Source organism: Marmota monax, unplaced genomic scaffold (assembly GCF_021218885.2).
Source record: "Marmota monax isolate L192 unplaced genomic scaffold, Marmota_monax_Labrador192_F-V1.1 WCK01_AAM20220418_F8-fsc00132, whole genome shotgun sequence".
NCBI lineage: Eukaryota > Metazoa > Chordata > Mammalia > Rodentia > Sciuridae > Marmota > Marmota monax.
In genome coordinates, this window is record NW_026695199.1 from 6,157,151 (window position 1) to 6,185,008 (window position 27,858).

A 27,858-nucleotide genomic window follows, 5' to 3' on the forward strand; every position below is an offset into this window, starting at 1 on the left:
GGTTTGGGGTAGGGGACAGTTGGACACAAAGAGAAGGAAAAACGAATAGTTGATAAATCTTCCAGGTGGATTAGAAGCTAGATTAAAGTTGGCCTCTCTGAATATTAGGTCATATCTACAAATCTAGGACTGGCCAATTCCTACAAAAAGAGAGACAGTCAAAGGTTCATCAAGTGTGTATGTGTTTTGACCTGTTACCAGTACAAAAGTATGTTTTATTTTCCTAAAAGGCTTGCTTTTGATTAGAGCCTTAGCAAACTAGTTTTTGACTCAAAGTTTATTACATTCCACAAAGTGTGCATTTTTCATAAGCAACTATCAAGTCTAATAAGGCCTCAAGAAAAGGAAAAATTTTAGAAAATATTACAGTTATTCTTTAGAATAGAATGATAAGCAAAATCACAACCTTTAAGAGTTCTCTTACTATAAACATTGATTCAAAAACCCACATCATGATGTCACATAACCCATCAGAAAGAAAATGAAGAAATAGAACAATACCATAATCACTCCTGTTTCTGAATATAGGGTCTCTTAATTATAAATATGAATTAACAATGAATATGAAGAATTATCTCTACTATATAACATAAAAACTATGATGATATATGCCAATTGTTGAACACTAACAATATTTAAGATATTCTTCTTGCATTAAATACTTCTTGTACTGAATCTAATTTAATATGCATACTAGTCCTGTGAAGCAGATGTCATTGACTTGATTTTAAAGATGAGGAAACAGGCTATGAGAATTTATGTGACTTTCTAAAAATTACAAAGTCATACATGAAAGAGAACAGTTTTCAAATGTACATCCACTTAACTCCAGTGATCAGTTTCAAATGTCCTATCCAGAATTTGGCTATTTTAAAGCAATTGGACAGGGAAGAGCTTCTGTATTTTTAATTGTGGCTTATGTTTTTATGTTTTGTCTTTACAGATCCCGAAAAATGAATATTGATAATCTGTGATCACCCTCTTTCACTGTTAAGCAAAAATATAGGAATGCAGATTCATTTCATTTCTCTTTTAATCTCACTGCCATGTAAAAACTTTCAAACATAACTTGATTTATGCATTAGATCATGTGTATATTGGTCTCTTCTTTACTCCTCTGTAGAATGACAGCACTATTATTGGCAACTTCATCCCATCAGGTTATCCTATAACACACAAAGTATGTGTCCAAAAATTATAAAGCTGTTAAATTACTTTTCTTTTGATATGGAACAGAAAGGCTTTTAGTCATAATCAAGTAAATATATATGCAAATACATATATATTTATATAAGTATCTTTATATAAATTATATATACATATGCATACATTTGTCCGTCAGTATTCATGAAGAATTGGTTCCAAAACCTCCCACAAATACCAAAATCCACACTCAAGTTTTCTATATATAACAACATAGAATTTGTATAAAACCTGCACCTATCCTCCCACATACTTTAAATCATCTCTAGATTACTTATAATGCCCAATACAATGTAAGTGTTATCTAAATCATTGTTGCATTGTTTAGGGAATAATGACAAGGAAAAGAAAGTTTACATATTAAGTACAGACAAAATTTTTTCTGAACATTTTTCATTCAAAAATATGGATCCATGGTTGTAGAACCTGTAGATGTGGAGGGATTAATATATATAAAGTCATTACCATGCCAAAGCTACAAAAAAGAGGTGCAAATGCAGTCCTACTCCCAAAGAGATCATAGTAATAGGATGTATTTTCAAAATTCATAGGAAGAAAAAACATTAAGTTCCTCCAGAGCTGCAGATATTCTTTTACGAATATCTCAAATACTACTTTTTCACCTAAACAGCTATTTTCCACAGACTTTTTAAAAAAATTTTTTTAGTTCTGGATGGACATAATATCTTTATTTTGTCTTTATCTGGTACTGAGGATCAAACCCAGTGTTTCACAAGTGCAAGGCAAGCACTCTACCCACTGAGCTACAACCTCAGCCCTTCACAAAGGCTTTTTAACTGAAACTTTGTACTATTCCATGAATCATTTCATCGGGATGTGTTAGATCACATGTAGTTGGTAAATTAATTTATCCAAATTATTTAGTAAATTTCACCAGGTCTAGGACAGAGAACATTAGAAAACAAATATGTTACTCATTTGCTATTCCTCAAAGGTTCAAATGGCAAAAATAAACAGAAATAAGGAAATCAATTGTATGAAAAAGAATCTCTAGTAAATATTATATGCAAAGGCACAAATGCACAAATAATCATGAACAAACAAAGGAGGTAGATGTTTATTCCCCTAATAAAAAGAATATTAGGGACAATTATTGGAGACACAGATAATCACTATATTTTGGTTAAAGAATTAAAAGTGACTCTCATAGCTAATAAGACAATCTAGTGATAAAGGAACAGGCAGTAAAAGTCAAGAATGTGCATAATTATTAACACCAAGATGAAAACTATTAGGATCATTAAAAATTATCCATTTAGTGTAAAATGTTACTGAGGAAATTATTTTTAAAAAGAAATAAATTGATTTCAATAGATAGAAAAGGGTAGGATGACTCATACTGAATGAAAACACATCAAGTACTTGGAGTAGAAAGAGCACATGGCACCTTTACATGTACATGATCTGCTGTGGCTGTAGTTCTTAGAATATCAAGTCTCTCCTAGCCCAAGAAACAAAAGTCTTCCATGAATATAGAACATACCTAGAAAAATGGAGCTAAAAAACAGAGACATTATAGTTATATATCAAGGGCAAGAATAAGAACTTTGGACTTAATTCTACAAAATAAATAAATAAATAAAAAATTAATAAAGGTTTCACTACAGAAGATTATTGTAGAAAATATACCTTACATGTGCCAAGCTCTTTTTGAAGAGTCTGACATATAACAATTTATTTCATACTAAGCTTGACCTTATAATTCCTATTATTACTGACAATCTAGAGATAGGAACACTGTTATATGCAAGCACAAATAGCAGGCGAGTGAAGAGTGGTAATTTACACCTGATTAGTGTACCCCATGTTCTTTGCCTCTCTATAAAGTTTAATCTTCAAAAAACTTCTAAAATATCTGGAATTGAGAAACAAATTAAGAATCTAGCCAGGCGTGGTGACGCATGCCTATAATCCTAGCAATTTAGGAAGGTTGGGGTGGAAGATCACAAGTTCAAAGTCAGCTTCAGCAACCCAGAGAGACTCTGTCTCTAAATAAAATATTAAAAAGGCCTGGGGATGTGGCTTAGTGGTTAAGCACCCCTAGGTTCAATCCTGCCATTCTGCACCCTGTCTCCCTCACCACAAAAGAATCTATTGTGATGGTCAAGTCAGCTTTGTGTTCCATTTATCCTTGAGTTTTTTAAAAAAAAAAATTCATTCAACTAGAATTTCACAAACTCCTTCTTAATGTAATTTCTGTTGTCTTTATCATTAGCAATAGCTCAGAGTACAATTCTCTGTCCAACATAGTTCTTCTGTATAATGATGGGTACAAAGAAAAATAAGAGGAAGAAAGAGGAGAAGAAAGGCAGGGGGAGAAGAATAGAACCAAAGAGAGCAAAGCATGAAGAGGAGAAGGTCAGACAAAGGTGAAATCATGAAGAAAACCCATGTAGAAAAAGGAGAAGATAGAAAGGAAGTACTCAGAGGTGAAAGAATTAAGAAACCTTCCATAAAAACCCTAGAGGAGAAAAAGGTTTTTTAAAAGAATGTTATTCTTTTTAAAAGAGGAAGAAGTAGAAAGAAATATGAGAAGCAAATGAATGAAATGTGTGGCAAAATATTTAGAAATAGAGTCTAAGTATTGATCAAATTATAAAAAGGGTGATAAATAAGTAACAACAAGAAGTTTCATATTAAAGAGACCAAAAGAGGAAGACTGATGGCTTCTAAAAATAATGCAGTTAGGAGAAAAAAATTATTAGAACTAGAAATTAATTTAGCTGAAAATGAAAAATTGAGCAATTACTTTTTAAAAAGCATATTAATAAAACTATATCCCAGAGAAAGCAGAAGGAATTAGAGTATCTTAAAAAAGATCCTTCTTATGAAAAATAAATAAATAGGACCCTCTCAAACAGAAGCTATTGACTCTTTCTCAACCCTCAAACTAAGGGAGTGAGATAATTATTGTCCTATTGGCTGCTGTGTCCCAACTGCAGCAGATGGTACAAGGGCTGCCAATTATTTATTTGTACCTCCTTTATAAAAATAAAATTTTAAATGTAGCCTCAATGCCATAATCTTTGCCTTATGGCTTGGAGGGCCTCCCCATCTGTAAGCAAGAGTATAATTTTCTCACAATGTCATTGTGAATAGTTGTGATTCACTTTGACTGTGGTGAGCCGCTTCTGCCGTTTCTGCAGATTATGGTCGCCATTACAAGATGACGCTGGCTCCGCTGTGGTCTGTGACAAACAACTCCTTATCTGGGAGAGTTGGCACATGATTTTTCACCACCCTGTGAGAAAGCTCCACGCGGCAGCTTTGCATTGGGGCTTGGGATGCTTTATTAAGGCTGGGAGGGGCATCCGAGAGGGAGAAGAAGAAATATCCAGGGACCTGAATAAAACTGTTGAAAGAAGATTCTCGAGTTGCGTCTTCCTTGTGGGCAAGGGGTCGCGACATTTGACCATTGAAATGTGACTTGCTTTGACCACGGAAGTAGTGGGAGGCAAACTAAAATTAGGAATATCAACACACTTGCCTTACTGTATTTGCCTTTAAGCCGTCAAAGCTGTACAACCTTAATAGAGACTGTTTCTTCAATGTGGGCACTGGAATAAGAAGACAAATGGATCTTCAGAAACATGCTACTAACTGCTACCAACATCTGACAGAAGAGGAACAAAAGTCTTTGTTAGTCACTAAGGATTTTGCTGTTGTTACTGCATCAAAGTCAATACAGAAGCTATTACTCTTCTACAAAACATCTCTGATTTAAATAAAACCTCTCATTGAGTCACTCCTCTTTCTACATTGTATTGCTCTCAGTCTCTCAGTCTCCAAACTTACTCTTGGAAGAATTTTTTATCTACCATCTTTTTCTGTTTCAAGTGCTACATCATTCTTTCCCAATGTCATTAAATGTTCATTAAAACTTAGATCTCTCTACTTTTATTGATTCATCTTGAATGAGCTTTACTTCCCCTTCAGTTACTCAAATAACATGAACCTTCTATCATCACACAGATATACCCCACATAAAAAGTCATATATCAAGACATAATATCATTCTCACATTTCAAGATATATCACTTAGTTATTCTCACCATATGTTATTTAATGCAATTAAATATTTAATTATTTAGTTGTTTAATTTAAATATTTAAATTATTTAATTATTTAATTATTTAAATATTTAGTTATTTAATGCAATTCCTTAACCATCCTTCTATGTCCCAAGATCACTTCAACTTTCTATCTATTGATGATTCATCAATTCAAATGGTATGATGAATCCAATAATACTCCCCAAAACACACCTTGAAAGAACTGAATTTGTTTGGTTACATGGTTGGAACTATCAGTCTAGCAGTGTTTTTGATTACAGGGCAACTGTATACTTGTTTACATTCATAGGCTGGGGACACTTAGGTTATAATCTGAGGACCACTTTCACATTTACTACAGAATAATACACTTCCTGATTGAAAATAAATGGGATACTTTCTTATGATTCTCAATGAAAAGGTAAGTTATATCTCTTAAGCACTTATCACAATTACATTTTATGAACATTGTGAATTCTTTATCTGGTTTCATCATTCTCTTAGCTTTGGCTATTTGAAAACACCTGGTAAAATGTATAGCTAACTTCCAAAAAGTTTTTAACTTTGTCAAATGGACTCTGAAAGCATCCATACTGAAAACAAATATAGAAATATAAAGATGTATGTATGACTATTAAAATGTGTTTATATAACACAAATACACACAACACACATATATACATATAGTCAGAGCTATAGCTTTTCTTCAGTCGTTAACTTCTATTTTTAATCACATCTCATCATTCTAGACTTCTTTAATCCAATAGAATAAGTGTTCTCTCTGAGCCCAATGGAATCATTGACTAATCCCACCCAGATTATTTCCACAGAAATTCTAAAGCATAATAAATATTTAAGGTGTCAATAACCCAGAAATCAAATCACCTACCTCTGAATAATCTATAAGAATATTTATATTCTTTTCATAGGTCCAAATAAAACTATTAATTCTACATTTCAGCAGAAATAAGTGTCATATGATAGGGATGCAAACTTCAAATGTGTTAACTGTATTGCTGGGTTTAATTCTGAGAATTTAACTATATCAGAAAAATATTTTCTATCTGCACGTAAGTCTATGTACTACCAACATGTGACTCTGTCACCTTGAATTTCCTGTGACCAAAGATATTAAATCTTTTAAGTATTTTTTGAGAAAGCATTCAGCCAGGAATGTTTTGGATTTTTGCCTTGGGGGCGGGGGTTGTTTTGTATTGTTTTGTTTTTGGTAAAAATGTTCTGCATTTGTTTTTATTTATTTATTATTAGTATTAGTATTATTGGTTATTGGTACTGGGGATTGAACCCAGGGGCACTCAACTACTGAGCCAAATCCCCAGCCAATTTTTATATTTTATTTACAGATAGGGTCTGAGTTCCTTAGGGCCTCCCTAAATTGCTGAGGCTGGCTTTGAACTCCTGCTTCAGCCTTCCAAGCTGCTGGGATTACAGGCCTGTGCCACTGTGCCCTTCTCTGCTTTTAATTCTTAATTGGTGAAATGTTTCACTGTTATAGATATAGAAAATTATTTTTGTTGTTGCTTTTGTCCCACCAAGTATGGAACCCAGGGGTGCTCTAGCACTGAATTACACTCTCACCCCTTGTTAAATTTTATTTTGAGACAGGGTCTTGTTAAGTTTCTGAGGCTGGCTTCCAACTTATGATTCTCCTGCCTCTTTTAAGTGTCAGCCAGGAATATTTAAAACCATGAGTTAATTAAAGATTAACTTGAATGACTGTTTCTGTTTCTTAACAGATGTGTGCTTCCTGCCATGTGGAATACAGTAAAGGTTAAATAAATATTAGCTATTATTATTATACAACTTATATAAACTGAAATTTTAGAATCATCTAGCATAGAAAATATTTTTCTCAATGCCTATATTTATCAAAAATATAAGGCTGGGACTTTTCAGTAGATTTCTAAGTAAAAATTTTTCTGTATAATTTCACCATAATGAAAAATTCATGTCATCATGTTTTTATTCAAATTTCTCATGTTAATAATGGTAAAGACCACATAACTTTTAAAAACACAGTTGATCGCATCTCTTCATTGACAATTGGAACTTCCTTTAAAAATGTCTATATAAGGGTCTTTTCAATAACCTAAATAGCTTACGATATTAAGAAATAAAATATAGTTAAGCATGAGAAACAAACTGAATGGTCTCTCACCACAAGATTTTTTTTTCACTATTTCCAAAACAGATTAAAATGTTAACCCAAGTACCCATTTTACTCATCCTTTAAACAAATTTGCTCAATGAAGCCAATATTATAAAAAAATGTGAGAAATAATGCATAGGATCAGATACAAAATGATAATAAATTTGATTATTTCACTGAAAAAAATAGAAAAAAATAAACCCAGAAGATTCAGCACAGTGATCCAAGCAATCAAGCAACATATTTTAGGTACACTGTATTTTACTGGCTGTGGCACTCTGGGGGAAGAGGAAGGGTCTATATTTTTAGCAATGTCTATTTTATAGTCATTTATAATTTGAACTCTCATTTTTCCCCATATTCTCTCTAGATCATGTTAGAATTCAATTTAAAAATAATTTTACTCCCCACATAGTTTTTGAGATAAATTAAGGAATAACACACAATAAAAGATGACCTATTAAAACTGATAGAACAGCTTGTGGCTTTTTCTTTGAAATAAAGAGAAAAAGGCATACAACAGGTTCCAGTTTATTTTCCTGAGACAAAGCAGCATCAATCACTGTCTATATTTCCTCAGGAAACCCTAAATATTGAATGGCTGATGCTCCTCAGAAATTGAAAATAAGAAAATAAAAACCTGCAGAAAAAGACTGCCAAATTGGCAATGATGATTTTCCCATCTTTGAAAAGCATCAACTCAGAAGTTATTTTATTTTCCAACTGGTCTTTCTTTCATTGCCAATGGAAATCTATTGCAACATATTTAAGAATTGGAATTTCTTGACCTTTCTAATTTTCATTTGCTATCTTTCAAAACAAAACTGGCAAGGGTCATTTGGGGCAGAAGTTTAAACAACACTAAGAAGGATCTTCTCACAATGGTAGGTACTTGGAAATAGAAATTAAAGAATTTTCCCTTCATGAAATTTTTCTCAGACTTTTAAATATGGTATTTTAATGGAATTTTTTTTACAGAATATTCATTTTCAGCACCAAAAGAATAAGTGCCTTATGTGACATTTTAAGTCCTAAAGTATATTAAATTTTCAAAAATTCTATATGTTAGATTAAGCATTCATATGGGACCTTGAAAACAGTTTTCCATTCAAATACACAATCCACTTTTTCTCCACTATATCTTAAAGTTCTTTAAACTTCATAATGATAGGATGTTACTAGATACACTCTAAAAGAGAGAATTGTTTTAAAGCATGTATTTATGATTATTTTCACTTTTGCTTTTTAAACTTATATTTTATTTATTATAAAAATATTTCTTAGGAATCAATGCTTAAAGAAATAGCCATCTTTACATATAATTAAATATACAGTGATATTTTGTCCCTAAGATCCTTTTAAGATTTGCATTGTCCAGCCAACACACTTGATTTATGGGCAAAGTTGATTGTCAGAGTTGACAAATCTGCACAATGATGCACAGGGTTGCTTTCCCAGAACTCAGGCTATCAGGTACTTGAAATACAAATTTTTAGTCAATTGAAAGTAAAAATAACTGGACAACTCTATTTTCTCAGCTGATTTCAGACCACTCATTGTAGAATAAAATAATTTAGTAGAATATTGTTAAAACTATGATACATATTATGTGACTCTCATTACTCTTTGGCTAAACCTAACATAGTGTTGACGTTTCATATTTTCGAGGTGTGCTAAGAAATTAGGTTTATTATATATAATCCATTTTAAAGCTTAATATCTCAAACACAAGTGTACAGAAATCTATAAAGTAATGAAACTGCTATTTTTAAAAAATGTAAACAAGTGTCCATATCAAAATTGTTACTTCTAAAGCCAAAGACTTTACCTCTAAAAGCTTCTATTGTTCAGAACACTTTATGAACAACTCTGACATTATCTCCAGTGTCAGTTTACAAGTCAAAATTAAAAACTACTCCAATGTTTTATGGTCAAATTTTAAAATCCTACCAATATTGTTCCACATTAATACTGAATCCAAAATAATATTAGGCAATTTTTTAAAAATCTGCTATTGTAAGAGGCCTGCATTACATTATATATCATGTGTTAAGACATGTTTCAAATAGTAGTTTTTAATTTAAAAAAAGGTAAAGCTAATCAGCCATTTTGCCTATTTTTAGGGGCCACCATAAGAATGAAACTATTGTTTTTGATCTTGGGCCTTTGAGCTCTTACAGAATGTCTCTAGGTAAGTATTGTTAATCATTATCCCATATCTTCATACTTTTCTTAGTAACTAGACTTAAGATTTCTTTTTACATTAATTATACATCTTTCCTTGTATATTAGCTATCAATCATTGATATAAAAAGACAGTTCTAGTGTTTTAAATTTTAAATCTAACTTAATTTAATAGCCACACATGGCTGATGGATATCATATAGGACTGCTTAGATCTATAACATCAGACTTCATTATACAGATATGCATAAGTAAGTGTAGGTCCCCATGCTCTAGCAATTTTACAAGTAGATAGAGCTCTATAAAATGTAATAGCTAAAACAGAATAGGTGGTTCATGAATTAGCTACGTTTTCATTTACCTTATCTATTACAAATGTAGTATTTCTGACCACAACCAAGACCAAATAAGAGTATCCAAGAAAAGGACTAGGGAAGTGCATTTGTCCAAGGATCAAAGACAGTCTCTTCCTGCTGAATCTTGAGAATCTACTAACATCTATATTAAACCTACCATTTATAAAAGGCTAAGAAAGCACCCTTTGAAACACTAAATATCACACAAAATTGCAAGAGATTTAAAAAATGAGCATTTTTAAAGAGTGGAATTCTATTCAAAGTACAGATAGATTAATGCCAGTGTTAAGAAGAAGCACTTAATTCCAGAGTAATTTCTATGAAAAAAAACTATAAAATCTATTATATCAAATGGAAAAAGATAACTTTTTTCTTCAGAAGACTACTACTTTCACAAAGAAGACTACATAAAATTATATCACTACAAAATATGAAATAATACCTCTTTAAAAGTGCTTTTGGAAACTTAAAAAGCAAGCCATTCAAATATGACTGGGGTAATCTAACTTTGGCCATTTTACTGAGTGCATTATAGATATGACATGATTTTCTGTATAAAACATATTACTGACCTGGTCTTAAAGATGATTTTCAATAATTTCATGTCCTCAGAATACAAGAGGAAAATAATTTCTATTTTAAAGTAGCAGTTTGGGATTATCTAAACAACTTTTTTACAAAATAAAGTTGGAAAAAAGAGCTTTCCAAAAATATAAGCAGTTGGACATAAACAGTACAAAAAGAAATAAGACTAGTTACCTGAGATTCATGATGATTAATAATTACTGATTGTAATTAGGATACAATGTTCTTTACATATGGGCAAGGTAAGTAATAATACTCAGTCTGTCATCTCTTGAGTGTTTTCTGTTATAGTTTGTTTTCCAAATGCATTACATACATTATCTCATTTAATCCTGAAGTCAAGTCTGACAAAGTCTGACTACTATTACCACATTACAATGTATGTTTAATTTCAAAGTATCCATGTTTTAGCTCTGTTGTTCCTAAGCCAACAAATGTAGAAGATAGCTCCAATTAGAGCCTTTCAAGAACATAGTTTTTCTTCCTAACAAAGTATTTTCATCATTTTTAATTCATTACTTTGTTCAGTTCTGAAAAAAAGAATTAATCACTGTGATTGGATTAAAACATTAGGAAAATAATAAATATTTTCTGTGAAGATTTTTCATTGAATAATATTCAGATGAATACTGAGATGTCTATAGGAGGCAAAGTTACTTTCAGTTAATTCTCGACAATGAAAATTATGTGAAATATTTCCCATACTAAGAATTTTTTCTTAGTATTTAAAAATAAAGTCCTGAAATTTCATACACCATAACTAACCTTTGGAATGGTGGCCCTTGGGTCAAATGCCTTCCATAAGCCAATGAACTGTCACTAGATGGAGAAGAAAAATATGAGTCCTAGTGACAGAGAAGAATCTCAGCATTTTGTCTATCTCATTGGGAATATCAAGAAAACAGTTATATTGCATGTTGATGGCAGGAGCCAGGTTGAAGGGAGAGTGGAATGTGATAAGCCAAGTTGGTAAATTTAGACTACCCTTTCATAGTGCCTTCCTGTGAAGGAAAGAATTGAGAAGAGAGTGATTAAAATAGGATTAGGATGGTTGAAAGTGAACTTTTTAAAAGTAGGAAAATCAACAAAAAACAGCATGGTATTGGCCCCAAAACAGACTTGTAGACCAATGGTACAGAATAGAGGACACAGAGACTAACCCACAAAATTACAATTATCTTATATTACACAAAGCTGCCAAAAACATGCACTGGAAAAAAGATAGCATCTTCAACAAATGATGCTGGGGAAACTGGAAATCCACATGCAACAAAATGAAATTAAACCCCTATCTCTCACAATGCACAAAACTTAACTCAAAGTGGATCAAGGACCTACAAATTAAACCAGAGACTTTTCGTCCAATAGAAGAAAAATTAGGCCCTAATCTCCATCATGTGGGATTAGGCCCCAACTTCCTTAATAATACTCCTACAGCATAAGAATTAAAACCAAGAATCAACAAATGATGGAATCAAACTAAAAAGTTTCTTCTCAGCAAAAGAAACAATCTATGAGGTGAACAGAGAGCCCACATCCTGGGAGCAAATTTTTACCCCTCACACATCAGATATATATATATATATATATATACACATATACACAAAGATATGATAATCTCTAGGGTGTATAAAGAACTCAAAAAGCTAAGCACCAAAAAAACCCAAATAACTAGTCAACAAATGGGCCAAGGACCTGAATAGACACTTCTCAGAAGAAGATATACAATCAATCAACAAATACATGAAAAAATGCTCATCATCTCTAGCAATCAGAGAAACGCAAATCAAAACTACTCTAAGATATCATTTCACTCCAGTCAGAATGGCAGCTATTATGAAGACAAACAACAATAAGTGTTGGCAAGGATGTGGGGAAAAAGGTACACTCATACATTGCTGGTGGGACTGAAAATTGGTGCAGCCAATATGGAAAGCAGTATGGAAATTCCTTGGAAATCTGGGAATGGAACCACCATTTGACCTAGTTATCGCTCTCCTTGGACTATACCCAAAGGACTTAAAAATAGCACACTACAGAGACACAGCCACATCAATGTTTATAGCAGCACAATTCACAATAGCTAAACTCTGGAACCAACCTAGATGCCCTTCAGTAGATGAATGGATTTTTTTAAAATGTGGCATATATACACAATGGAATTTTACTCAGCAATAGAAGAGAATAAAATCATGGCATTTGCAGGTAAATGGATGACATTGGAGAAGATAATGCTAAGTGAAGTTAGCCAATTCCGAAAAAACAAATGCCGAATGTTTTCTCTGATATGCGGAGGCTGACTCATAGTGGGGTAGGGAGGGGGCGCATGGGAGGACTAGATGAATTTTCTAGATAGGGAAGAGGGATGGGAGGGAAAGGGAGGGGGCAGGGGACTAGCAAGGGCAGTGGAATGTGATGGACATCATTATCCAAAGTACATGTATGAAGACTTGAATTGGACGTCAACGTACTTTATGTATAAACAAAGATATGAAAAATTGTGGTATATATGTATAGTAAGTACTGTAATGCAAAAAAAAAAGTACATGTATAAGGCATGAATTGGCGTGAACATACTCTATATACAAAGATATGAAAAATTGTACTCTATATATGTAATAAGAATTGTAATGCATTCTGCTGTCATATATTTAAAAAAATAAAAAAAATAAAACTAAAATTAATTAATTAATTAATTAAATTAAAATAATAAAAATAAAAGTAGGAAAATTGGCAGTTCTTTTTTTACAAATCTCTGTGTCGTTTAGGTAAGAGAGAAGCAAAAACAGGATCAGGAGATAAATCAAAAGGTCTTTACAATAATACAAGTAAAAACAATTTAGGGTATAAGCAACTGAGATGATGAAAAAGCTAAATTAGAATTCAGGGGAAAGGTAAGATTCAGGGGGATAAAATGTGATTGAACATAAGTGACAGTTGTGCATGGCTATTTAAGAGAGGCAGTTCATTTCTAATTGCTTGCAATGTCTTGGTGAAATAGGAGGAAAGCCATTTGGTGGGTATGGAATGTGTCAAAATTAGATAAAGAACTTTGATAAAATTGGCATCAACTTAGAAAATTACAGACCTCTGGGAAAGGGGATTGAACTAATCAAAGACACCCAAAAGGATTACAGAGCAGTGATGAAGGATCGTAAATTTGTAATCGTGCAGTGCTTATGATATCTTCTACACTGTTCAATAATTTGGAAATAGGACCTGAATAAACGCATGGTTTTGATTAATTCTAAAGCTTGGGATTAGCAAGGGTTATGTATCAGATGAACAAATAAATGAAGAAATTGAAGAAACAGTGAGTGAATGTAGTTGGGTGTCCTGTACGAATAATCTGCTCCAAGGAACCTAGACTTATTAGAACAGTAATGTAGGACTTATTCTTTCTTATCCTGTTATTATTTCATACTTTCCCTCTATTTGGCATGCCCCCTCCTTGTTTTATATTTTTTAAGCCTTGTTTCCAATGCTGCCCTCTCAGTGAGACACTAAAAGTAATCATTGTAAATTCTTAATGTGTTTCTTATACTACTTTTCTGCTATTTTTATTTCTAAAAATTACACTCTATAAAAAGCACTGTACTAAGTGTTAACAACAAATAGTAGCATACAATATTTATTGAGCACTGCCATAAGCATTACAAATAATTTTTCACAACAAATCTGTTAATGACTCCAGGAGGTAGGGATTTTTATGAACTTCATTTTCCAGGTAAGGAAAGAGAGCCTCAAAAATATATGCACACCACCTCTATGTGGCAAAGGCAGAACTAAAATCCTGGTATTTAAATTCCAGAGACACTTCACAATAGCTAGACTGTGGAACCAACCTAGATGCCCTTCAATAGATGAATGGATAAAAAAATGTGGCATTTATACACAATGGAGTATTACGCAGCACTAAAAAATGTCAAAATCATGGCATTTGCAGGGAAATGGATGGCATTAGAGCAGATTATGCTAAGTGAAGGTAGCCAATCCCTAAAAAACAAATGCCAAATATCTTCTTTGATATAAGGAGAGCAACTAAGAACAGAGCAGGGAGGAAGAGCATGAGAAAAAGATTAACATTAAACAGGGAGGAGAGGTGGGAGGGAAAGGGAGAGAGAAGGGAAATTGCATGGAAATGGAAGGAGACCCTCATTGTTATACAAAATTACATATAAGAGGATGTGAGGGGAAAGGGAAAAAAAACAAGGGAGAGAAATGAATTACAGTAGATGGGGTAGAGAGAGAAGATGGGAGGGGAGGGGTGGGGAGCTGGGATGGTAGAGGATAGGAAAGGTAGCAGAATACAACAGTCACTAGTATGGCAATATGTAAAAACGTGGATGTGTAACCGATGTGATTCTGCAATCTGTATACGGGGTAAAAATGGGAGTTCATAACCCACTTGAATCAAATGTATGAAATATGATATGTCAAGAGCTTTGTAATGTTTTGAACAACCAATAAAAAATAGATAAAAATAATAAATAAATAAATAAATAAATTCCAGAGACACATTCTTCTCCATTTGGACTGTGTTTGTATTATCTTGTTTGTAACAACTTGGTCTTTAACTTACATAACACACATTTGTACTCACAGCTCCTACATTAACATATTGCCCAAAGTAGATGCTCAATAATGTATTTTACAATTTTTGTATGTGTGTATTTAAAGACTGGAACAACCCTGAGCTCTTGAATGAAACATGTAAACACATTGCCCCATTCTGTAAGGGCATTTAGTTCCATTTGTAGTTGACTTTGTTGATAGCCTCTAAGACAAACACAGGATTTTTCCCATGATGTTTTCTTTCCATAAATATTATCCAGCTTTCGTTAAAAGCCCAGGTATTCGGAAAGGAAAGAAAAACTTTTACAGTTTTTGATACTGTCAGACATCATGACTTAAAAACATGTAAATAGTTTTCTCTTGCCACATAACAAATTACCAAAAATTAGTATCTTTTAAAAACCCATTTATTATCTCATAGTTTCTTTGGTTCTCACTCTGAGCTTAGCTTAGTTGGGTTCTCTGCTCAGGGATCTCAAAAGGCTGAAAAGGTGTTGACAAGGTTTGTTCCATTCTGTATCTTAGGGTGCTCCATTAAGCTTGCATGGCTGTTGGCACAATTCAGGAACTTAGTTGTAGGATATAAGCTCTACCTTCTTGGTGGCCATGAGCCAGAAACCACTCTCAGCTTCTACGGCTCATCTCGTATTCACTTCCATGTGGTCCTTTCCACTACTGGGCAAATTGAATTGGAACCAATTGACCATTTGCTGCAGCATTGAATTACTGGCTTCTTCTGTGTCTGATATTGAAGAACTTGTTTTAAAAGGGCACAAATGAAAAGATCAGGTCAGTAGATGCTAGTGGGGAGAAGAAACCTTGAGGGCCATCTAAGAATTCCACACCTGCCTCAGAAAGTCTATGCCCTAATGCTTGACTTTGAAATATCAAATTTAAAATTGTTTATTTCCTTTACCCACAGCCTGGTGAGGGTCATAGAGGACCCAGGAGACCATGTCCACCTAGATCACTGCCTCCTCTTTTCTCCACAACTTTCTCCTTTTGGACTAGGACCTGTTCAACAAGCCCTTCCTCTTTATGGTTCTGGGAGAATTCCACCCTTCCATTACCCTCCTCCTTATGGCTCAGGGAGAATTCTAGTACCTGGTCCAGGTTATCGATCCATCTTTCCAATCAAGAACCTATCTACCTGGACCTCCATTACCCCCTGAAAAATCCCCAACTTGTCTTCCTTTCCTACTCTTGGACCCAAACTACAAACAACTATAGCAACAGGTGCCAATAACACCATAACTACTTCTCCTACTACCCCAAATGCAAGTTTCAACACTACTTCTCAGAGCATTTGGAATAAAATCATTTTTATTTTTGGATAAGGATGAGATGTTCCCAAAGCTTTGAGCATTTGGGGGAAACAATCTGAAAAAAAATTAAAAAGCAACCTTCACAAACAGGTAAAACAAAGTGAAAATAAAGAGTTGCGAAATAATATGACACTTCTACTGTTTTCATGAGAGCTACAACTTTGTCCCTTGTTGTGTCATTCAAATGAAAATTGATGCTCCCAAAATCCTCATAACATTAAGAGAAAGAAATAATTAGGGGAAAATACAATGAAGTACCTGGGCTTGCAGTTTAGGGTAATGAAGAAAGAATAGGCAAAAAGATGTCCTCTTCATTGCCAGCCATCAAACAATTACAAAGCCTAAAATAACACAAATAAATGTTAAATCTAAATAATCTTAGCCCTCCCCACACGTGCCCCGTGAAAATTCCTGAGTACTGTCTAATAATTATATTTGGCCCTCCACATCCCATGGGTTCTGCCTCCATGGATTAAACCAAATTTGCATTGAAAATATTCAATAAAAATATCACATCTATACCAAACATGTACATATTTTCTTCATTGCTATTTTCTAAATAATAAAATTTAAAAACTATACCGCTTTACATTGATATAGGTATTATAAGAGATGATTTAACAGAAGGATGTGCACATACAAATACTATACCATTTATATAAGGGACTTGAGTATCCACAGATTGTGATATTCATGGGTCCTGGAATCAATCACCTATGGACACCAGAGGATGGCTTTAAATGAGCTGTTAAATTACAGAGGAGAAATACTTTCATAGCAAATCTAAATATCTCAATGATATATGTATTATTGGACTTCAATATGAAAAAAATATATTTTTTTTTCAAGCTAAGGAGAGTATAATGCTTTCAAATACTGATTTTTTTCCAAGTTTCTATTGCTTCTATTAGTTGAGGTTTTAAGCAAAAGTATTATAACTATTTATCAAATGACCTCATTATATTATGAAAATTCTATCCCTCCATTTTTGACTGAAGTATAGAACAACATTTTTCTTCTAATTTCCCATATTTCCATCAAACCAAACACATATGAATTAAAACCTCTTAAAGATACTTAAAGCCCAAATTTGTTTATGTGTGCTTTATGCTCTCTTTCATTCCACAGATATCTTTCTGAGAGCATATCATGAACAGGGGTTGTACTAGTAGTTGAATAGACAGTAATAATAATGAAGGCAATTGGGTCACTTCCTCGTGGAGTTTACATTTTAGTATGACATTCTATAAAAAATAAGATGTACATAAATTAAATTTAAGTAAGGAGTCCTTTGACTAATGATAAGGAAGGTATAGTAAGACAATGAATAGTGATGATTGAATGTTTCATATGACACAATTAGAGAGAAATTCTCTGCTTAAGTGATACAGGAGGAAGACCTGAAAAATGTTTACAAGCAAGATATTAAATGCTCTAGAGAGGGAATATTCAAGGAGAAGCAGTCACACATGTAAAGATCTAAAGTAGCAAGAGATTTCTGGGGAGGAGGATCCTAAGAATGTTGATGTGGCCCACATTCAGTGAGAAAAGAGGAGAGCGGAAGGAACTCATCATAAAAGGCTTTGGATTTTAAAATTTATTCTAAATGTTTTGAGGAGTAGTTGCATCTTTAAATTAGAGGAAAACATTATTAACATTTTTCAAAACTTCATAACTCTTGCTACTCTATGGACAACAAACTGTTACAAGAGCAAGAGTGAAAGGTATTTCAAGAACCCTGATGAGAGAGACAGTGGCTTGGACAGGGATGGGATTAGTGGAGACAGGAAAAAGTGGTCAGATGCAGGATACAGTCTTAAAAAATATATCCCAAAGTATTTGATGAAGTATTGGCCTTAGGATTTGAAGAAAATAAAAATCTAGAAAAATTCTGATAATGTTGGCCTAAGTCATGGTGTGAATAATTTAGTCATGGTATGAATCATTTAGTGAGAGAGGAAAGCCTGGAGAAGGATCAGGATGCAAGGGTTGGGAATAGTTCAGCACTGGACATGCTAAGTTTTAACTCCATATTTAACTTGTATATTATTTTATATGGCTTTCATAAGACATTATCACAAACAGCAGCTTAAAACAATACAAATTTATTATCTCACATAGATAGATCTCAATAGATAGGAGTTTAGAAGTCCAGGTAACAGAATGACTCTGTTAATTTCTCTGCTTAGAGTCTCACAAGGCTAAAATCAAGATATCAGTAGGACTGTATTTCATTTTCGAGGGTATAGGAAGGAATCTGTTTTAAGACTCTTCTTTCCTACGTATCCCTTCCTCCTAATTCTTCTACCACATCTCCGATGCTAGTAAAAGAAATTATCTATTTTTAAGACAAATTTCCAACACCTGATTATTTTATAAAAGATAGACTAGACAGAGTTAAAATACAGTGTTGGTAATGATAATATCTAAGAAATTAATATGAGTGAGGTTGGGATAAAAGAAAACAGTATTGGACTTTGAAATCCAAATGTTGGAAGTCAAGGAATTGAGAAGTCATGACATTGGATGAATCATTTACAGGGATGTTGAAGTCATCCAAAAGAGACAAATGAAAGAGCAATGAAGAAGACATGTGTACAATTATGAGTGAATTAAAAGAATATAAAAAGTAAATTTTTGAAAGTTCTTGATATCCCACTAACTATAAATGATATGTCTCTAGGAAATTTTGCTTTCTGCCCTCATCCACATCTAGATCCTTCTGTTCTCATTTACAAATTCCTCCTCTTTTAACATCCACTTATCACCTTTATTTTCTTACCTAAATAACAAACCAACCTCTAGAATATGCCCCCATCTTTCTCAGTGAATTTTAAGCTCTGCCCATTATCTTCTTTCTGTGCCTGCTCTAGACACATCTTCCATACATTAGGCCTGATGTTTTCACCCCCTTAATTCCTATCTTCAGAGTTCTGATCACACCACTTTCCATGACCCACTCAACATTACTTAAACCAGTTACAAGAAGACTGCTTCCTTGGGTATTAAAACTCCTTCATCTCAAACCTGAAACGTTAGAACCCTCTTCTTTTTTTCCTATCTTTTAAAGTTTGTCCTCCCCATCCCTTTTTTAAATACCCTTTTAAATCTCACTGTGATCTTGAAGTACTCCTTATTTCCCAGTCTATAATTACTATTTGGAGTTTATTTGTTTCCATTTTCTGCTGACATTATAATGTTGAAAACATAAGTAATTACAGATAGGTAATTAGGTAATAATAAATGCTTAGATTGATTACAAAATTTAATAATAATTACTACCAATTATTTTAAGCCTGTTCTGGGTTTGAAATTGATTACAACTACTGATTCAAAAACACAGATAGAAGGATAAAGACATAGAGATAAGTCAACTGTTCTACAATGCATGAATTACTATTACTACTGCAATTAAGCCAGTTTTGTCCATTCCCTCTCCTCTATATGGTGAGCACTCCCAAGACAAAATTTGAGATGATTCATTATTATAAATATGCAAATTAAATGCTCAGGTTTCTTGCAAATGAAAATAAAAGTAGGGCTGCAGTTGTGGCTCAGTGGTAGAGCACTTGCCTGGCATGTGTGAGGCACTGGGTTCAATTCTTCTCAAACCTGAAACTCAGCACATATAAATAAATAAATAAAGGTCCATTGACAACATAGACATAGATATAGATATATTTTTCAAAGAAAAGTAAACTTTGAACCTGGACCAGATGACAGTATAAATAAAGCCCATGTATTCCCATTCTTCTTATCCTATCACCACATGTCAACTAAGTACATAAGACCTTGCCAAGTCTATTCACAAAGCTAAAAAAAAATGATCTTACCTAGTTTCCTTCTGGGTACTCCTATTTCATTCACTGATATTACTGATATGTAATGCTTACTTCATAATGATAGCCTTCCAAGGGTTACATTATACTATGATGTCATTCACCTCTACCAGTTATAAACAATAGTGATATAATAACACCAAGCTGGATAGGGATTCAGAATATCTTCCATGTAACCAAAAACCCCAAGCTGCACTTGAAGAATCATTAGATAAAGGATTTAAGAAATCTATAAACATCCAGAAAATCCTGCACAATTATATATCAAAGAAAATTTAATATAAATATTTATTGTGAAGAGTTATTTTTGCCAGACACATTGGTGCATGCCTATAGTCCCAGCAATTCAGGAGGATGAAACAGCAGGATAGCAAGTTTGAGGACAGCTTTGGCAACTTAGTGAGACTCTGTCTCAAAATTTTTAAATAAATAAATATAAAGAGCAAGGGGTGTAGCTCAGTGGCATAGTGCCCTTGGGCTCAAATCCCCAGTTCTGGAAAAGAAAAAAGTCATTTTGAAGAAATCTTAAATCTCTTGGAAAATTGAGAATTTAATTACCGAAGGGTATCACAAAACACTAGGTGTCAAAGGAAAATCCATTTTCTCCTCCGTTTTCTTCTTTGTGGACACAACTGGACTACATTTCCTAAACTCCTTTGCAACTATATGTAGCCATGTGCTTAATTTCAGCCAATGGAGTAGGAGCAAAAAGTGATATGTTACTTCTGTGAACCATAAAACCCTCTTATGTGTTCCTTCAAGATCTTTTCTCTTCCTGATATTGGAATGACAAACCCCAGGGAAACCTTTAAATTCGTATGTTAAGATAACAACTGCCACCATTCTTGTGCTCAGGATGACTGGGTATAAGCAAGTTTCCCAAGCTTAACCCTGAAAGACTATGATGCCAATTAAATATTACATGGATAAGAAATTGAGCTCTGTTTTGAAATATGTTTTGGATATGTTTGTTCCTACAACCTTTTCTATCTAACAAAGAAATCTATACCCTACTTTGAAGTGAACTACGAGATTCACAAAGAATGATGGGGAAAGAGATAGAAAGATTACAAAATGCCTTCACTTTATTTTCAAAATGCTCCTTGGTATTTGGTGGATAATCATAATTGATAATTATTTTATTTTCTGCACCCTGAAAGAGATTATGAAGAGGCCTTATTTCTTATCTTACATCAGGGATGGTTTTTTCTTCCAAGATAAGAATTTTTTTTCCAGGATGGGAAAGAGTTTTGATGAAATACAATTAAATGAGACTAAAGAGTCTAGGAATTGATGGAAATAAATAGAATTCACTGGAAAGAGATGAGTGGAATGGAATATACAGAATACAATGCATAACCCCTTGTTCCGATAAATATGTTCATGGGTATGCATAATGGGCCTTGTTGTTCAATGTATTTCTTACTGTTATTCAGCAATCAAAAATATTTAATACTTATCAAGTATATTTTTGAAAAATATTACTTTAATGTTCCATCATTTACTCTATGCTGATTAAAAAGAGGAAAGACAGAGAGAGAGAGCTGATAGATTGAGAAAGTCAAAGGGTCAAAGGACTGCTGCTCCTAGTAGGAAGAATTGATCATGCAAGCTTAAAAAAGACGCAGGTGTAGTCCCAGAGTGAGATGTTTGAATGAGTGGCTTAAAAGTGGAATATATCAGGGTAAAAAGCAACCCAACATATGAACATGACAGTGAATAGCTGAAGTAGGGAAGAGAGAGATCATTGTCCAGGAAAAGATCAGAAAGAGAGGATGCTAGGATGGGACGCCTAGCTGAATATTTAAGTCACCCAGGATGACATTAGGTGGATCCTATGGCAAGCAATAGCTGAAATTTTGAAGGAAATCCATTCTGGCTTATGCAAATAATCAATACTTTTTGGAAAAACATCTCCTAGACTTCTGATATCAAATTGGTAAAGTTTCCCTTTCCATGAGAAAGGGAAAAAAGACTTCTCTGCACTGAATAGACAGATTCCCTGGATGTGGATACCTGCTACTTCTGCTATAACCACAATAAATGGACTTTTGGAATATTTTCAGTAACAGTGTTCTATTGAAACTTCCTTCTGATAAGGAAACTCATTTCACAGCAAACGAATGTGACAATGAGCTCATGCACATAGTCTACTCTTCTTACCACATAGAGGAAACCAACCTAACAGACAGGTGTAATGGCCTACTGATTCCAGTTAAGATTGTATATCCTGCAAGAATGGGATAATGTTTTACAGGATGCACTGTACACTTTGAATCAGTGACAACATATGTATCTGTCTCTCCCATGGCCAGACTGGTTCAGGGATTAGGGCTTTTCTCACTGCTGCAAATAATTATCTGCTTACAGAATCTTTGTTTCCTGTTCCTGCAATTTTGAGCTAAGCTAGTTTGGAAGTCTTAGTTCACAAGGGAGGAATATATCTATTAGGACATTTTTATCTCTTCATGTTACTGAACAAAGACACATAAAGGGGTTACTCTAGTGGTTTGGGTGATTGATCCTGATTACAAGGAGCGGGGGACTACATTGCCCTTAAAATAAGGGAACACAGAAGACTGTTTATGGTGTCAGGGGATTCTCTGTGGTACTACTTAATATGTCCATATCCAATAATAAAAATTAAGGGGGAACTGCAACAACCAAGACAATGTAGGACCCCTGAGGACTTAGATACTTCAGGACTGAGGGTTTGAGTCAGCCCATTAGGAAAAGAACTTGGGTCAAAGTGTTTATCCAACATTTGTGGAAACAGTCTCATTTAGTCATCTTGGATGTGTCAGGGACAATCTTCTAGTATTCCTTCTTCCTGGACCAGATCTTGGACCAAAAGGACCCATCTTCTACACTCAGAGATATCAGCATCAGCCAAGAAGTTTTGATTTTTCATAGATTTGTTTTTTAGGCTTTTTTTTTTTTTGCACCATTGCTTGCCACAAGATCCACCCTGTATCCCTGTTTGCCACAAGCACTTTGATTATCATTGCATATGCTGAGTCATGAGGCCCAAGCTAAAAAGCAGCTGGTACTGTGACCTGGCCTTGTTGTGGATTGTCCTCTTTCAATAGTCCCTCTCAGAACTTATAGCTTTACGTGTTACTCAGGAAATAGAAATCAGAGGTAGCTCACTCAAATATGAGTATGTTATCTCCAAAATCCAAAAGTCACAATAAGCTCTGCACCAGAAAATGAAATAACACTTTTAAAGTATTAAAAGAAAGTAACTGGGGCCGGGCATAATGGCACATTCCTGTAATCCCAGTGGCTGGGAAGGCTGAGACAGGAAGATTGCAAGTTCAAAGCCACCCTCAGCAACAGTGAGGCACTAAGCAACTCACTAAGACACTCTCTAAATAAAATACAAAATAAGGCTGAGGATGTGGCTCAGGGGTTGAGTGCTCCTTAGTTCCATTCCTGATACCTCCCCCCAAATAAATAACTGGAAACCTAGAATTATATACCAGCAAAAACATCCCCGCAAAATAAAAATGTTTTTAGACCAAAAAAAAAAAAAGAAAGAAAGAGAAAGAGAGTTGACCAACAATAAGAAAAATACTAAAGGGAGACAGTCAGGCAAAAAGAATACAAATGACAAATGTAGAAAAAAATGAAAAGAACTGAAAAAGATAATCATGTGGGTAAATCTAAATAAATAATGACTTTTAAAAATATGAAAAAAATCTTGTGTAGTTTACTATACATGTAGAACTAGGATTTATTGCAATAATAGCATAAAAGTTGAAAGTGATTAAATTTAGTTAATTGTTATAAGTGTCTTGCATTGTCTTGAAAATGATAAAAATACTAACAAGATAGATTTTGATACATCAAAGATGCATGTTTTCATGTCTAAATAATAATCAGTGAAATAATAATAAAAGAATATATTGCTAACAAATTAATAGAATAAAATAGGAATAAATCTTACCGTATAAATCCTAAAGAAGGAAAAATAATAAGAAAAAAATAAAAAAGTAATGGGGAAGACATAGAAAACAAACAGTAAGGTGATAAATCTAACCACTAAGACACCAGTACCTTATATTTAATGCAATAACATCACATTCTCTAATAAAAACAAAGATATCAGACCTAATTTTTAAACATTATATACTGCCCAAAAGAGAATCTTCTTAAATATAAAGGGAGAATGATTGAAAAGTAAATTATGCCATGCAAACACTATCCAAAAGTAAGCTGGTGTACTATACTACTGGTAGATGAAAAAAATTAGAGATGGTCTTACTAGAGATAAGAAGGCACACTTCACAATATAAAAGAATCAATTCAACAATAAGCAAACAATTTTAAATTTTACACATTATGTACACAGCCTGTACATACATAAGAAAGACTAAAGAAAGAAAAGTGACTACTAAAACAGAGGAACAAACATAAATCAATGACTTTAATACTATTAGGTAAAGATTTATTAAAAAATATATCTGCGAGAGCTTCCATTCACTCCTGCAAGGTAGGCGGGCCTGCGACCCACCAGCAGAAGAGGAGCAGCTGCCTGCTGAGAGGCAGAGCCGCCCCCTCCCCCTGCGCCAGCAAGGTAGAGGGAACTGTGACCACCCACAGAAAAGGCCCAGTGGCCCGCAGAGGGACAGAGCTTCCAATCACTCCTGCAAGGTAGGCGGGCCTGCGACCCACCGGCAGAAGAGGAGCAGCGGCCTGCTGAGAGGCAGAGCAGCCCCCTCCCCCTGCGCCAGCAAGGTAGAGGGAACTGTGACCACCCACAGAGCAGGCACAGTGGCCTGCTGAGGGGCAGAGCCGCCCCCCACCCCCCGCGCCTGCCAGGTAGGCGGAACTGTGACCACTGTCAGAAAAGGCACAGTGGCCCGCGGCGGGACAGAGCTTCCAATCACTCCTGCAAGGTAGGCAGGCCTGCGACCCACCGGCAGAAGAGGAGCAGCGGCCTGCTGAGAGGCAGAGCCGCCCACTCCCCCCGCGCCTGCAGGGTAGACGGAACTGTGACCACCATCAGAACAGGCCAGACCTGCAACCGACAGACAGAACAGGCCCAGCGGCCTGAGGAAGGGTAGAGCCGCCCCGCCCCCCGTGCCTGCAAGGTAGGCGGACCTGCGACCCACTGGCAGAACAGCCCCAGAGGCCTGCAGAGGGGCAGTGCCGCTGCCTGCGCCTGCAAAGTAGGCAGAACTGCGACCACCGACAGAACAAGCCTAGCGGCCCGCAGAGGGACAGAGCCGCCGCCCGCGCCTGCAAGGTAGGCGGACCTGCTACCGACCGGCAGAGCAGGCCCAGTGGCCTGCCGGCGTGGTAGGCACATTGCCCCAATTGGAGGAGGGGCAGAGCCGCCGCCCACGCCTGCCAGGGAGACTTTGCAACTATACAAGACCAATATAAATATATAGGGGGAAAATTCAATAGCACAACAGTCTCACCAAGTAGAAAGTAACGCGAACAGTATGAAGAGACAAGGAAAGAAAGGACCACAAGCAATGCAGGTCAACTCAATGTTAGAAGAGGTAATAGCTGCAGCAGATGGAATGTCAGATAAAGAATTCAGGATATACATGCCTCAGATGATCTGGAGTCTCAAGGAAGACATCAGACAGCAAAATCAGACAATGAAAGATCACTTCAACAATGAATTACATAAACAAATCCAAGAAGCAAAAGATCAACTATACAGGGAGATAGAGGTTATAAAAAACAAACAAACAGAAATCCTAGAAATGCAGGAAGCAATAAAACAACTTAAAAACTCAATTGAGAATACTACCAGCAGAGTAGAACACTTAGAAGATAGAATATCAGACAATGAAGATAAAGTATTTCAACTTGAAAAGAACATAGACAGCTCAGCAAGACTGTTAAGAAACCATGAGCAGAACATCCAAGAAATATGGGATAACATCAAGAGACCAAATTTAAGAGTCATTGGGATACAGGAAGGGACAGAGTTTCAAACCAAAGGAATGAGCAATCTATTCAATGAAATAATACGAGAAAACTTCCCAGACTTGAAGAATGAGACAGAATCCCAAATCCTAGAAACCTACAGGACACCGAATGTGCAAAATCATAAGAGACCCACACCTAGACACATTATAATGAAGATGCCCAACATACAGAATAAGGAGAGAATTTTAAAAGCTACAAGAGAAAGGAAGCAGATCACATTTAGGGGTAAGCAAATCAGGATAACAGCTGATCTTTCAACACAGACTCTGAAAGCTAGAAGATCCTGGAATAACATATTTCAAACACTGAAAGAAAATGGATTCCAACCAAGAATTGTGTTTCCAGCGAAATTAAGCTTCAGGATGGAAGATGAAATTAAAACCTTCCACGATAAACAAAAGTTAAAAGAATTTGCAGCTAGAAAACCATCTCTTCTAAACATCCTTGGCAAAACATTACAGGAAGAGGAAATGGAAAATAACAATGAAAACCAACAGTGGGAGATAGGACAGTAAAGGGGGGGGGGAAATAATCAAAGAGGAAAACAAACCATGTTTAGTAACATAAATAAACAAATATGGCTGGAAGAACAACCCACATCTCAATAATAACCCTAAATGTTAATGGCTTAAACTCACCAATCAAGAGACACAGGCTAGTAGAATGGATCACAAAACAAGACCCAACAATATGCTGCCTACAGGAGACGCATTTGATAGGAAAAGACATACATAGGCTGAAGGTGAAAGGTTGGGAAAAATCATATCACTCATATGGACTTCGGAAAAAAGCAGGAGTGTCCATACTCATATCAAATAAAATAGATTTCAAGCCAAAGTTAATCAAAAGGGATAAAGAGGGACACTACATACTGCTTAAGGGAAACATACACCAACAAGACATAACAATCATAAATATATATGCCCCAAACAATGGTGCAGCTATGTTCATCAAACAAACTCTTCTCAAGTTCAAGATTCTAATAGACCACCATACAATAATCATGGGAGACTTCAACACACCTCTATCACCACTGGACAGATCTTCCAAACAAAAGTTGAATAAGGAAACTATAGAACTCAATAACACAATTAATAACCTAGACTTAATTGACATATATAGAATATACCACCCAACATCAAGCAGTTACACTTTTTTCTCAGCAGTACATGGATCCTTCTCAAAAATAGATCATATATTATGTCACAGGGAAACTCTTAGACAATATAAAGGAGTAGAGATAATACCATGCATCCTATCTGATCATAATGGAATGGAACTGAAAATCAACGATAAAAGAAGGAAGGAAAAAGAATACATCACTTGGAGAATGAACAATAGGTTACTGAATGATCAATGGGTTATAGAAGACATCAAGGAGGAAATTAAAAAATTCTTAGAGATTAATGAAAACACTGACACAACATATCGGAATCTATGGGACACATTGAAAGCAGTTCTAAGAGGAAAATTCATTGCTTGGAGTTCATTCCTTAAAAAAAGAAAAAAACAACAAATAAATGATCTCATACTTCATCTCAAAATCCTAGAAAAAGAAGAGCAAAACAACAGCAAAAAAAGTAGAAGGCAAGAAAT

General features: G+C 34.8%; 1 long non-coding RNA gene across 1 annotated transcript; it reads right to left on the reverse strand.

The window, feature by feature from the left end:
- Positions 1-15,514: 15,514 nt before the first annotated feature.
- On the reverse strand, positions 15,515-17,190 carry LOC131423600 (uncharacterized). Its single transcript, XR_009225334.1, has 3 exons — positions 17,123-17,190; positions 16,730-16,812; positions 15,515-15,902 (listed from the first exon to the last, which is right to left on the reverse strand). It is a non-coding gene; the product is annotated as an uncharacterized LOC131423600 (long non-coding RNA).
- Positions 17,191-27,858: the final 10,668 nt, after the last annotated feature.